Consider the following 12,420-nt stretch of genomic DNA (forward strand, 5'->3'; position numbering starts at 1 on the left):
CTGGTCAGGCTATTACAAAGTCACTAGTCAGATCAGTATAGTGTTGACCCACAGCTGAATATGGACAGCAGTTCATGTAATTGAATAAAACAGTGTTGGATCTTCTCCTTGTGTTAGACGTCTATTTCTAACTTCCCTGCATCGAGTGCAGTCCACATCGAACCAACCTGCCTAACACATCATGCTGGAGAGGGTTATGACTCAGAAAAAGTCCTGGCAGCCATTTATCACTCCGTGCAACTGGGAGATTGGAGCTAGGAGAATCCCTGGGGCAATGCCAGCTTCGTGACGTTCACGGTTTGTGAAAGAGTTGGGAGTGTGCCCGTAACGAGAGATGGGAGTGTAGCTTTGTGAATCCCGTAGAATGCAGTCTCGAAAGAAGAGAATTAACTATCGGGGGTTGAGCAGTCAAGCGGCAGCCAAAGTCAGAGAGTTGAAATTTCTCATGAGAGAGTGAGAGAGGCAGAGATTTAATAAGGTTGTGTGACTCATTGCTGATATCTGCATAAGTTGTGAAGGATTTTTTTTTAAAGTGTAGAGTACCCAATTCTTTTTTTTTCCCCAATTAAGGGCAATTAAGTTGCCAATCCACCTAGCCTGCACATCTTTGGGTTGTGCGGGTGAGATCCATACAGACACGGGGAGAATGTGCAAACTCCACATGGACAGTGACCCGGGGCCGGGATCGAACCCGGATCCTCAGCATCCTCAGTGCTAACCACTGCGCTACCGTGCTGCCCCAAGTTGTTGCAAAATCTGTCTTGGTTGCATCTGCCATTTAATGTGCAGTGTGCAGTGTTCCAACATAATTTGCCTATTAATTCACATTTACCTCATGCTAATTCTGAATGTTAGGGTATATGATTATAGATTGGTTGACTTTTCTGACTTGGTATAGTAAAGTGTTTTTCTTGGTTTACAACCATGGAATTGTAAGGCTTTAATATCCTGGTGGATAACAGATTTCAAACTTTGTCCAATTTAAGCAAAATGGATGTAACAACATACATCAGCTAACCTCTGGCCTTTTGAATGATAGCATTTTAAAAAACAAAAGTTTTATATTATACTGCCTACTTCAAAATATAGGTGTTATAGATACTTACAAAGAAGTTAGGGTCAATTTTAACTTTCTAAAATTGGTGTTAACTTGAGGATGTATAACAGCCTCAAATTAGTGACGTACTGACCCAGATCTTCAAGACAGTAGCAACGTTGATGTGCATATGCTGACCATGATTACAACTGAGGCTTTAGCTTTTTGGGACGGAGATCTATTTGGCACTAGTATCTATGTGCGATATATGTCATTCATGAAAGTTTTGAAATGTTGGCTCCATGTTTCAGCTTTGCTTTCAGCTCTTTCTACAATTTTGTTCACCTTTCTCAAGCTTAGTGAGCATCAATAGTAAACTGACTCACACAATCGAACAGAGAACAACTGCACACCACATTACAGTCTTCCGATCCCTGCTAAAAGATTCAAGCTCTCAACACAGGAAGCCATGTGGTGAGGTGCAGAAATATTATGGCATCAGTGGAAGGAACACACCTTGATATTGGTAATTTTCAGACTTCTGATGAATGTTTTCTGTTTAGCTCTTAATTTTTAATTTTTTTAACCTTCAACATTTTTTTAAAATCACTATATGATTTTATATAACCTTAGGTGGGAATATGTGAACTTGTCCACTTTGGGAGGGAGAATAGAAAAGCAGTATGGGCTGCACGGTGGCACACTGTGGTTAGCACTGCTGCCTGACAGCGCGAAGGACTCGGATTAGATTCCGGCCTCAGGTGACTGATTGTGTAATGTTCCCCCCGTGTCTGCTTGGGTTTCCCCTGCGTACTCTGGTTTCCTCCCACAGTCCAAAGATGTGCAGGTTAGGTGGATTGGCCATGCAGAATTGCCCCTAAGTGTCCAACGGTTAGGTGGAGTTGAGGGTTTACAAGGATAGGGCTGGGGATTGGGCTTAGATAGGGTGCACCTTTGGAGGGTCGGTGTACACTTGATGGCCAAATGGCCTCCTGCTGCGCTGTAGGGATTCAATGATTATATACTATTTAAATTGAGAGTTTTCGGAACTCAGTGGTACAGAGGAACTTGGTTGCCCTGGTAGAAGAAACTTAGTATGCGGGTCTAGCAAGTTATCAGGATGGCAAATGGAATACTAGCCCGATGTCAAAAAGATGATAGTAGAATAAAATAACCCCCACCACGGATCCCCACCCCTTACCACAGAACCACTCCTTGCCCCACCACAGAACCGCCCACATCCCCTCCTGCCATGGAATCCCTCCACTCATGGACACGGAGCCCACTCCAACAACAGCATTCCACCCTCCCTCCCGCTTCCGCATGGACATAGAACCTCTGACACCTCTCCCCGGCACTGCCTCCAGGAGAAGTGCCAGGAGGCAGTACCAGGTGGAAGTGCCAGGCTGGTGCCTGGGTATATCCCTCTATTCCCTATTCCCATCCAGCCCTCGGGGCTGTGTTTACCTGTGAGCCCCCAGCAGGTTCCGTTCACCAATTCCTCATTTTTAAACATATCTGATCCATTAGAAATAATTATTTTGGCAAAGTGGTTACGTTACCCCGCCCCTGAGGGGGCAGGGAGGGTGGAGAAGGAGTGCACAGAAATGGGATGTCAATTGATTGTCTCCAGTAGAGAGTAACCACTGGGTTTGCACCCAGAGATTTGGGTTCCAAGCAAGAAAACATTTCCACCATTGTGTCAGGGACTAGGGTGATAAGATTAGTGCTGCTCTGTCCAATTCATGTCACGCTGAAATGAAAAATCCCATAAAACCAGACTGAGGTCTGCTGGTGGAAAGTGTATTTTTTTAAGATCCATACATAAAGAAAACCCAAACTGTAAATGCTACAATATGTACAGTTCACATATTCACTTGGTTGATTGGATGTAAAGCAGTTGCAAGTATTTATCGCTGAAGATTTAACAGTGCACTCTCCCTAGTTAAACTTTTATTGTTCCATCAGTAATACAGGACACATTCCAGCATAGATTTGCTTCATGTCCTGAGACAACAAAAATCATTAGAGTCCTTTGCTATGAAGCTTTTATAACAGTGGCAACCCAAAAGAAAATGGTGCTGGGTTACTAATGCGCTTTAGAAACTGAGGGTGGAATTTTCACTTCACTGCACCCCCAACTGCCGCCCCCCCCCCCTCCGCCCGCCGTAACCCCACCCCACCCACCCCAGGGGCAAGTTTAGAGGAGAAGGGGCATGTGACTGGCTGGGTGGGTGGAGACCCTGCCGTCTTCACAAATGCCCCCAGTCAAGTTCTCAGCAAAGAAGGTGGAAAGTAGGCCTGCTGCCCAAAGCCCACCGCTGCTGGCATTCTGACAGTGGCTGGCTAAATCTTGCCCTTTCGAGTTATCTATTCATCCTACCAAGGAGGGAATCCAGCATCCAGGGGCGGGATTCTCCCCTGCCCGGCGGGGCGGGGGGTTCCGGCGTAATGGAGTGGCGGGAACCACTCCGGCGTCGGGCTGCCCCAAAGGTGCGGAAGTCTCCTCACCTTTAGGGGCCAAGCCCTCACCAGCCGGGGCCGAAAGGTCTTCGCCGGGCGACGCACGCGCGGGAGCGTCAGCGGCTGCTGACGTCGTCCCCGCGCATGCGCAGCGTAGGGAGTCTCTTCCGCCTCTGCCGTAGCGAAGACCATGGCGAAGGCGGGAGTAAAAGAGTGCCCCCCACGGCACAGGCCCGCCCGCGGATCGGCGGGCCCCGATCACGGGCCAGGCCACCGTGGGGGCACCCCCTGGGGCCAGATCGCCCCGCGCCCCCCCCCCTCCCAGGACCCCGGAGCCCGCCCGCGCCCCCTTGTCCTGCCGGTCAAAAGGTGGTTTAATCCACGCTGGCGGGACAGGCATTCCAGCAGCGGGACTTCGGCCCATCGCAGGGCCGGAGAATCGGCGGGGGTAGGCCCGCCGACCAGCGCGATTCCCGCCCCTGCCGAATCTCTGGTGGTGGAGACTTCGGGACACGGCGTAGGCGGGATTCACGCCAGCCGCCGGCGATTCTCTGATCCGGCGTGGAGTCGGAGAATCCCACCCCAGATTCCAGCATCCGCAGTAATTTGATTTCATTCGGGGAGGGGGTTGTCTTGTACTCTGCACTTTGTACATAACTGACTCAGAATTGGGTAGGGGATTCAGGGGAAATGCATCAGCCCCCCCTTGCTGTCGAAACCACCCCCCCCCCCCTTGCCACCCCTTATCACCCCCCTTGCTGTCGACCCCCCCCCCCTTGCCACCCCTCGCTGGCATCCTTCTTCACGGTACATCCGTCTATCTCTTCCTGGAGATGCATTACCAATGTCTGGTGAAGGTCCCAGTGTCGGTCGCAGCGGTGTCGCTAGTATTGGAAAGCTGCTGGCTTCAGATTCACATACCAGCCTCCCCGAACAGGCGCCGGAATGTGGCGACTGGGGGCTTTTCACAGTAACTCCATTGAAGCTTACTCGTGACAATAAGCGATTATTATTATCTGCCATCTCCTGTAGGAGGAATTTCCAATCCGTACACACCGTAATTCAACTGTAGGCCGATGCTGCCAACTACCTGCTTGATTCTCGCAAAGCTGTGTCGGGACTCCTGAAAATGTTTGACATAGTGCTGGGTGCAAACACTACCTCAAACATTAAATTCCACCCTAAATATACATATTTTTGAATAAAAAGCCTTCAATTTATGTTGGCCTTTCTTTTACAAAAGGTATGTTTTCCTCAGTTAGGAGAAAGAAAAGCTCAATGTCATAATAATTGGTCCAGTCGATATGGGAAGGAAAATAACTACAGATCAACATCAACCAGATTACACTGTAAAAATGATTTTTTTTTTTAAATGGAAAAGGCTTTCCATAATTAGCCATGACTCATAACAGAGGAATTTTAAACCATCTGTAAGGAGGTGCCAATGTCCTCTGTGACGGCTGTTAAAACCACCACTGAATTTGATCCTTCACAGTAGATGATCAAAATACAACTTGCGTCCTACCTGGTATGGACTAGTGGAAGGCACAAGACGAAGTATTTTGAAATAAATGCTGCACCCGGCTCAATGGGGTGTGGGTGGGTGACGTATCATTCTTGTCAAAGCCAGAGTTGTCAGTAGTTGCATTGAGGTGGCATCCCACTCACTGAGGTCGCAGTTTGACGCGCAGGCCTTCCATATTCCAATCAAAATCTTTGCTATGCTAGTATCTACCCTCCTGGGAACGAGATTATTTTGTTCATCAAGATCTCTCCTGCTGTTTGATGCAAATATGTTTCTACTTAAATTCCATGCATGTCACCAAAATCTGTTAGATATTTGAAGAGCTTAGAAATAGAGACTGGGACCAAGATGGCCAGATGAGATGTTTAATGACATCATCGTGCACTGGCTGTCTCATCACATGAATATATTTAAAATCGTTTCAAGGAGATGCAGTGTAAAGCATTACTTATATGTACACAAACTATATAACTTCAAAAGCAAATAAGCAAATCTTCCTTTGCAAAATAACAACTGACTTTTTTATCTTCAAATCAATAAATACGACTAACAACTAGTTAATATCTGTGTCTGATACGCTGTGGTTAATATGTATGGGAGCGTTTCCTTGCGGATCTCACATTACTACATAATACAGCCAAAATTGCAAATGCCTCTTGACATTACAGGAGGAGCTGCCATATGGAAAATGTCACAAGCCTGATGGCTGGAAGGCCATAACAGTTTTAAAAATAGCAAACAATTTCTCCAGTCTGCCCTTTCAATGATTCTACCACCGTGCTGCACCTCGTGCCCGGTGCATCGCGGGAGAGGCCCAAATCGAACTTCGTGCTACACAGGAAACCTTGCGCATGTCATTCAACCCTTGGCGCCCAACGCATCCATATTTAAATGAGCCATTATGCTAATTTAATTATACACGGCCTGCCTGAGGCCGCATTCTCCTTGTGCCCAGGAGTCAACGGCCGCACCAGTGGGGCCTCACCGGGTTCCGATTAGCACTGTCAGAGACCAGGCATGTTAGCCACTCTGAGGGTCTCAGAGGCTATTTGAGCCTCCTCCCGGGTGGTTGGGGCAGGGCTGGGCAGCACTCTGTCGCTCCCCTTAGCACCCGGGCATCCTGACAGTGTTGGCACTGCCAGGGTGCCATGGGCATTGTTCGGTGGCCAGGCTGACAGTGCCAGGGTGCCTGGGTGCCAGGTTGGCACAGCCAAGAATTGGGAATGTGGAGGCCATGCCCATGAAATGAGAGGTGAGGGGGTGTGAAGGGTAGGAGGGTGAAGGGGGTATTTGTAGGGCCTCATAAAGGTTGAGGGGGTGAAGGGGGGATCCTGAAAGGGGGGCCCTGGATAGAGGGTTGGGGGTCCTGAATGGGAGGCCCTCAGTGGCCCCATAATGGGGTGTGTTCACTTTGGGGGGGGGGGGGGGGGGGTGGCTTTGCCCAGGTCTGCAAAGGGTGGCATAGTCTTTGGGTGGGGGTGCGGGGGACCTCAAGCTCATAGAGATCAGGGCACCCTGAATTTGAGGAGCCGGTCTCATCGGCGAGTTTAGTTCTCTACTACTGCAAAGTGTGGGCTAGTCCGGGGAGAATACCGCTGCCGGTGATGTTGCACTGCCGAGTCTGGATGTCACACAAAAAGCCGAGAGTAAACACCTTGCCAAACTCGCGCAAAAAGACACTTCAAAATGTTTTGGGTGAATCGTGCCCAATAGCCACAAAATCTCCATGGTGATGATCGGCAAAAAAAAGAATAACACGGCAAACTCCATGGGCGGGATTCTCCGTCCAACGGCGGTGGAATCGTGAAATACAATTGGGTGGAGAATCGCGCGTCAGCTGAAAATCGTGACTGACGCGGGGCACCCGACAGAATGCCATGCGCTGGTGCCACGATATCGGCATCAATGCGTTCTACTCCGCATGCACAATAAGCGCCGTTGGCATATCATTGATGGGCTCGACCCGGGGCCCCCGCGATGCTCCGCCTCCGTCATGAGGAATTACAGGCGGCGAGTTTCACTTGCGGTTTTAAAAATTGGGAAAGAGGCACCTTGGCTGCTGAGGGAGAGAGACGAGGTCGGACATGTTCCCACAGGCACGACCATGGGCTGCCGAAGGGCAGAGTGGTACGGGAAACGGCTGAGGGTGGGGGGGGGAGTGGGCCATGCGGTCTCAGGGGCTGCAGTGTAGGCCGGGGCCACCATGCGGACCGGTGGAACTGGTCCGGAACAGGGGTTCGCACCATGCTAACATTTCTGCCTTTCACCCCCTGCAGCCAATAGACTTCAGAATCCAATCAAGAATGGTGGTCTTCTGCCTAGCCGCCATAGCTCTGGGGGATGTATTGAGGCTGTATGAGCAGGAGCTGCTCAGAGAGGACCCAGCGGAGGAATAGGACCCATCTTTTGAGGATGGAGAGCCGGACGCCCAAAAGGCAGAGGAGGAGGTGGGAAAGAGGCGCCGGATCAGGCCTTGTGTGTACCGGCGGCACCTGTCATTCGAGGACCTGCCGGACCGGGCATGCCGTCAAACTCTGGTTGAGCAGGGGGACTGAACAGCATATCTGCCAGATCATGGCTCACCTGGACCCGCAGAGGTATGAAGGAGGACACCTGCTCTTAGTGGTCGACTAGGTGACGGTCACCCTAAACGTTTATGACATTGTTTTCATTCCAGTGGCTATCCTTTATTTCTTCACATGGGATATTTCTGATCTTTCTGTAGTCAGTGTAAGATTGACACTGTCATGTCAATACTAGCTCCCTCTAGTGGCTCTCTGTGTACATTTTATTAACCGTTACTTTACTGGCATGTATAATAATACCAGACTACCTTTCTGGCCTTATGGACTCAAAAGTTACATCTAGATGGATCCCCAGGCGGTACATCAGGGGTGGAAGCCACCTACTGCGATTTCCACCCAGTGACAGGAGTCCGTTTTGGTGAGCATCCTCTGGAGTGACTGGGCCCTCATGGGCCGGCAGTCGCTTGGGTGTCCCAGGTGGCGATGTGCCCCTGTTCTGACGGTGCCCATTGGATGCGCCAGGGACGGGAGGGAGGGGGGAGTCCGAAGTGGTGTGGTGTTCCAGCACATCCGCTGAGGGAGTCACCGGCATGGGTCCCATCACCTCCTCCTACCCTCATGTCCCCTGGGCTACTCCTTGGGACGGGATTCAACCAGAGCGAACACATGTGGTCCCCCTGCCATTTGGGCCTATGCCGTGGGGGCACTCTATTCTTCCGCACCGGCGGCTGTACCGGTCCGCCATGGCCGGTGCAGAGACAAAGCCCTCTGCGCATGCGCCAACTCGCGCCGGCCGGCGGAGGCCCTTCGGCGCCCATTGGCGTGGCGCCAAGCCGCTTCTCCGCCAGCCGGCGCAAACCACTCCGGGGTCGGCCTAGCACCTGAAGGTGCGGAGGACCCCACACCTTTGGGGCGGCCCAACGCCAGAGTGGTTCGCGCCACTCCTCGGCCCCAGGACCCCCCGCCCCACCGGTTAGGGGAGAATCCTGCCCCGCATATATATACATAGAAGAGAAGGGAACACGCACAAAAAACAAAATAAACAACAACAACAAAAAAGTTAGAATAAAATAACTGGTAGGGTATTGTGTGCTAGCTCATCAACAGCAGCTCTGTACAATTGGCAATATTGTTTTTCCCTGGTTCCTGGCTATTCTTCTGCTTGTTTGATGGCCACAAACAGTTCCTGGAACAATTGGGTGAATGGCTCCCACGTTCTGTGGAAGCCGTTGTCTGACCCTCGGATGGCGAATTTGATTTTCTCCATTTGGAAAGATTCTGAGAGGTCGAACAGCCAGTCTGCAGCTTTGGGTGGTGTTGCTGACCGCCAGCCGAACAGGATTCTACGGCGGGCGATCAGGGAGGTAAAGGCAAGGGCGTCCACCCCCCTCCCCAGGAATGGATCCGGCTGGTCTGATACCCCAAAGACTGCCACTTTCGGGCATGGCTCCACCCTCATCACCACCACTTTGGACATAGCCTCGAAGAAGGCTGTCCAGTACCCCGCAAGTCTGGGGCAAGACCAGAACATGCGGGCGTGGTTGTTCGGGCTTCCTTGGCACCATTCACATCTATCCTCCACCGCCGGGAAGAACCTACTCATACGAGTTCTTGTTAAGTGAGCTCTATGCACCACTTTTAGTTGCATCAGGTTGAGCCTTGCGCACGTGGAGGTGGAGTTAACCCTATGCAGTGCTTCGCTCCAGAGTCCCCACCCTATTTCAATCCCCAGGTCCTCCTCCCATTTCTTTCTTGTTGCGTCCAGTACGGTGTCGGCCCTTTCTACCAGTCGGTCATACATGTCGCTACAGTTGTGTCTATAGAGTCTTGGAAGATGACCACTATTTCTTGGGTCACTTCCTTAATTACTCTGGGATGTAGATTATCAAGCCCTGGGGATTTATTGGCTTTCAATGTCAGCAATTTCATCATTTTTCTACTAAATACTGATCTCCTTCACTTCCTCCCTCTCACTAAACCCTGCGTTCCCCAACATTTCTGCTATGTTATTTGCATCCTCTTTTGTGAAGACAGTACCAAAGCATATATTTAGTTCGTCAGCCATTTCTATATTTCCCATTGTAAATTCCTCTATTTATGACTATATAGAATCATAGAATCGTAGGATTTATAGTGCAGAAGGAGGCCATTCGGCCCATCGAGTCTGCACTGGCTCTTGGGAAGAGCACTCCAAGGGACCTACATTTGTCTTCACCAATATTTTTCTCTTCACATACCTGAAGAAAAGTTTACAGTCAGTTTTTTCTCTCCCTGTTGCACGAGGTACAATGGCCTTTCTGACAGTGCATAGATCATTGAAGTACCGCATTGCCGGAAGAACCAAGAAGGTGAATCTTGACCTGGAAACCTTGTGTGCTGGGTATAACCTTTTACAATCAGCCTCTCTCATCTGTAATATTCTGATTGGGCCAGCTAATGTTGTCAAGGCTGCTGCTTCCCTTCCTCCGGGTGTCTGATCCACCAAAGAAAATAGCAACAAAAGCACCCACGATGCGACATGGTGGGACAGTGGTTAGCACTGCTGCCTCACAGTGCCAGGAACCCGAGTTAAATTCCGGCTTGGGTGACTGTCTGTGTGGGGTTTGCACATTCTCCCCACATCTGTGTGGGTTTCCTACAGGCGCTCCGGTTTCCTTCCACCGTCCAAAGATGTGCAGATTAGGTGAATTGGCCATGTTGAATTATCTCTTGGTGTCCAAAAGATTAGGTTGGATTCATGTGTTGCAGGGATAGGGTGGGGAGTGGGTCTGGGGTAGAGTGTTCTTTTGGAGGATCGATGTAATCTTGATGGGCCAAATGGCCTCCTTCTGCACTGTAGTGATTTTATGATTTGCAAAGAAAGCTTTCTGATGGTGACAATTTCAGCAAATAGTCAGATGAAAGATGCATTCTGGAAGCTTGGAACGTTCTTTACGAAGATTTTGCCAGCTGCAAAACAAAATTCTGTTCCAGTGAGTTGTCACTTTGAATCTGTTCCTTGTATACCTTCTGTAGCTCAGACACACCATCTTGTCCCTGGGCAGGATTTCGACAATTTTGAGTTCAAATTCTACCAGGGTCCAAATGAAGCCATCCGTGAGTTTGACTTTTGTATTTTACTGAAGCTTACAATGAGAGCCAATTGCATGACCAGAAATAATAGCCTAAAATGGCAGCAACTGGGCCCGCAGTCGGAAACACCCAGCTGCCATTTAACCATCTGCCCTGGGCAGGCAGGGTCAAAATCAGACTTTAAGCACAAGGACATTTTTCACATTCCAGATTGCAACTGCATTGAAACCAGTGGACAGTCGAGGAGTTCCTTCCACGAGCGCAGAGGTAAATATAGCCCCAGGGAGGGGGGGAGAAGTACATGTTTGGACAATGCCGTGGCACTGCCCCCAGCACAGGTTGAATTGCTAACCAGTGCTGGGGCAGTGGCGGAGTGGACCCAAGTGGAAGCCCCATTTGTGGGGTTTGGATTGATGTGTAGTGGTGGCGGGGGTGGGGGAGGAGAGCTGAAATTGAGAGGGGGGTTGGCGGCAATGACTGTCAGGAGCGGTTGCCAGCGATGAATGTTGGTGGGGGGATTGTCGGCGAATGAATGAATAAAATGAAAACTGAAACTGCTGGATAAACCCAACAGGTCTGGCAGCATCTGTGGAGACAGAAACAGAGTTAACGTTTCAAGTCCGTATGACTCTTCTTCAGAGCTGAAGAGGAATAGATATGCAATGGATTATATAGTTGGAGAGCGGGGTGGGGTGGAGAAGGTGGAGCAGGGAAGGTCAGGGAAATATCGGAGCTAAGGATAGATCATGGACACAAAGATGTCATGGACACAAGACAAGGGAGTGTTCATGGCAGCATTAAGGACAAAAGAAGATGCTCATAGTGGCATAAAGGTAAGATAGCAGAATATGTTAAGAGGAGAACAAAGATCAATGCTCAGTGAAAGTAAAGCTGAGGAACAAGTGACCCATTAATACCCACTTACGGCCTAATTAACCATGCTAATTTCTGTGTTCATAACATTGCAATGCTAATAATGTTCTACAAGTTTATATTTTTGTAGTCACTCATAACATTCGAACACTGGGGATTCCTGAAGGCTTTCTGTTCATTTATACATTAAATTTAAAGAAGTCCTCATAACATAAATGCACTGAATTTTTATGTTGATGTCATGGACACTCTACCCAATGCTTTTTCCATGCTGGTGAAATCTTGCTCAGACTCTAGAGGTGGAATTCTCCCATTTTGAGAATAAGTACCACTGCGGGTGTTGGAACATGGGAGTTTTTCCCACTGCGGAGGCTGGCGAGAAAACATGCCAATTCGGCTGGACTTGAACCCATTGAGTATGTTTCCGGATGATTTATGCTATACTCAGTGGTGAGGCAGATCTGGGTGCCGCTGTGATGTTCCAGCGTCCTGGATTGCTGGTGGCTTACTGATGTACCATCAATCACTACGCGACGAATGGTGAACAATTGAGGCTTTATTGTGCTAGATGTTAAGCCTCCTGCAGCTGGAACCAGAATGGGGGCAGCGCAGGAGAGCATACACTTTACACAGAGCCTGCTGGGTGGAGCTGGCAGGCCAGGATTTACTGTAATGACTGGAGTACAATGGCAGTACCGTAATACACTCAGTGTATGATCAGTGGTGTTTACCACACTTACATCACAAACTCTCGGGGAAGCCCCAGACATTGTCCAGGTGAATCCCGACTTCTGCATGCTACATTGTTGCAAACATGTTACGCGCTGTATGTTTTCCCACTGGTATTGCGCAGGATCCGGCGTTGGGGAAGTTAGGCCTTTATTTGCATTAATGGGATGCAGTTCACACCAGCTGCTGGTGGGTTT

Source organism: Scyliorhinus torazame, chromosome 11 (assembly GCF_047496885.1).
Source record: "Scyliorhinus torazame isolate Kashiwa2021f chromosome 11, sScyTor2.1, whole genome shotgun sequence".
Classification (NCBI taxonomy): Eukaryota; Metazoa; Chordata; class Chondrichthyes; order Carcharhiniformes; family Scyliorhinidae; genus Scyliorhinus; species Scyliorhinus torazame.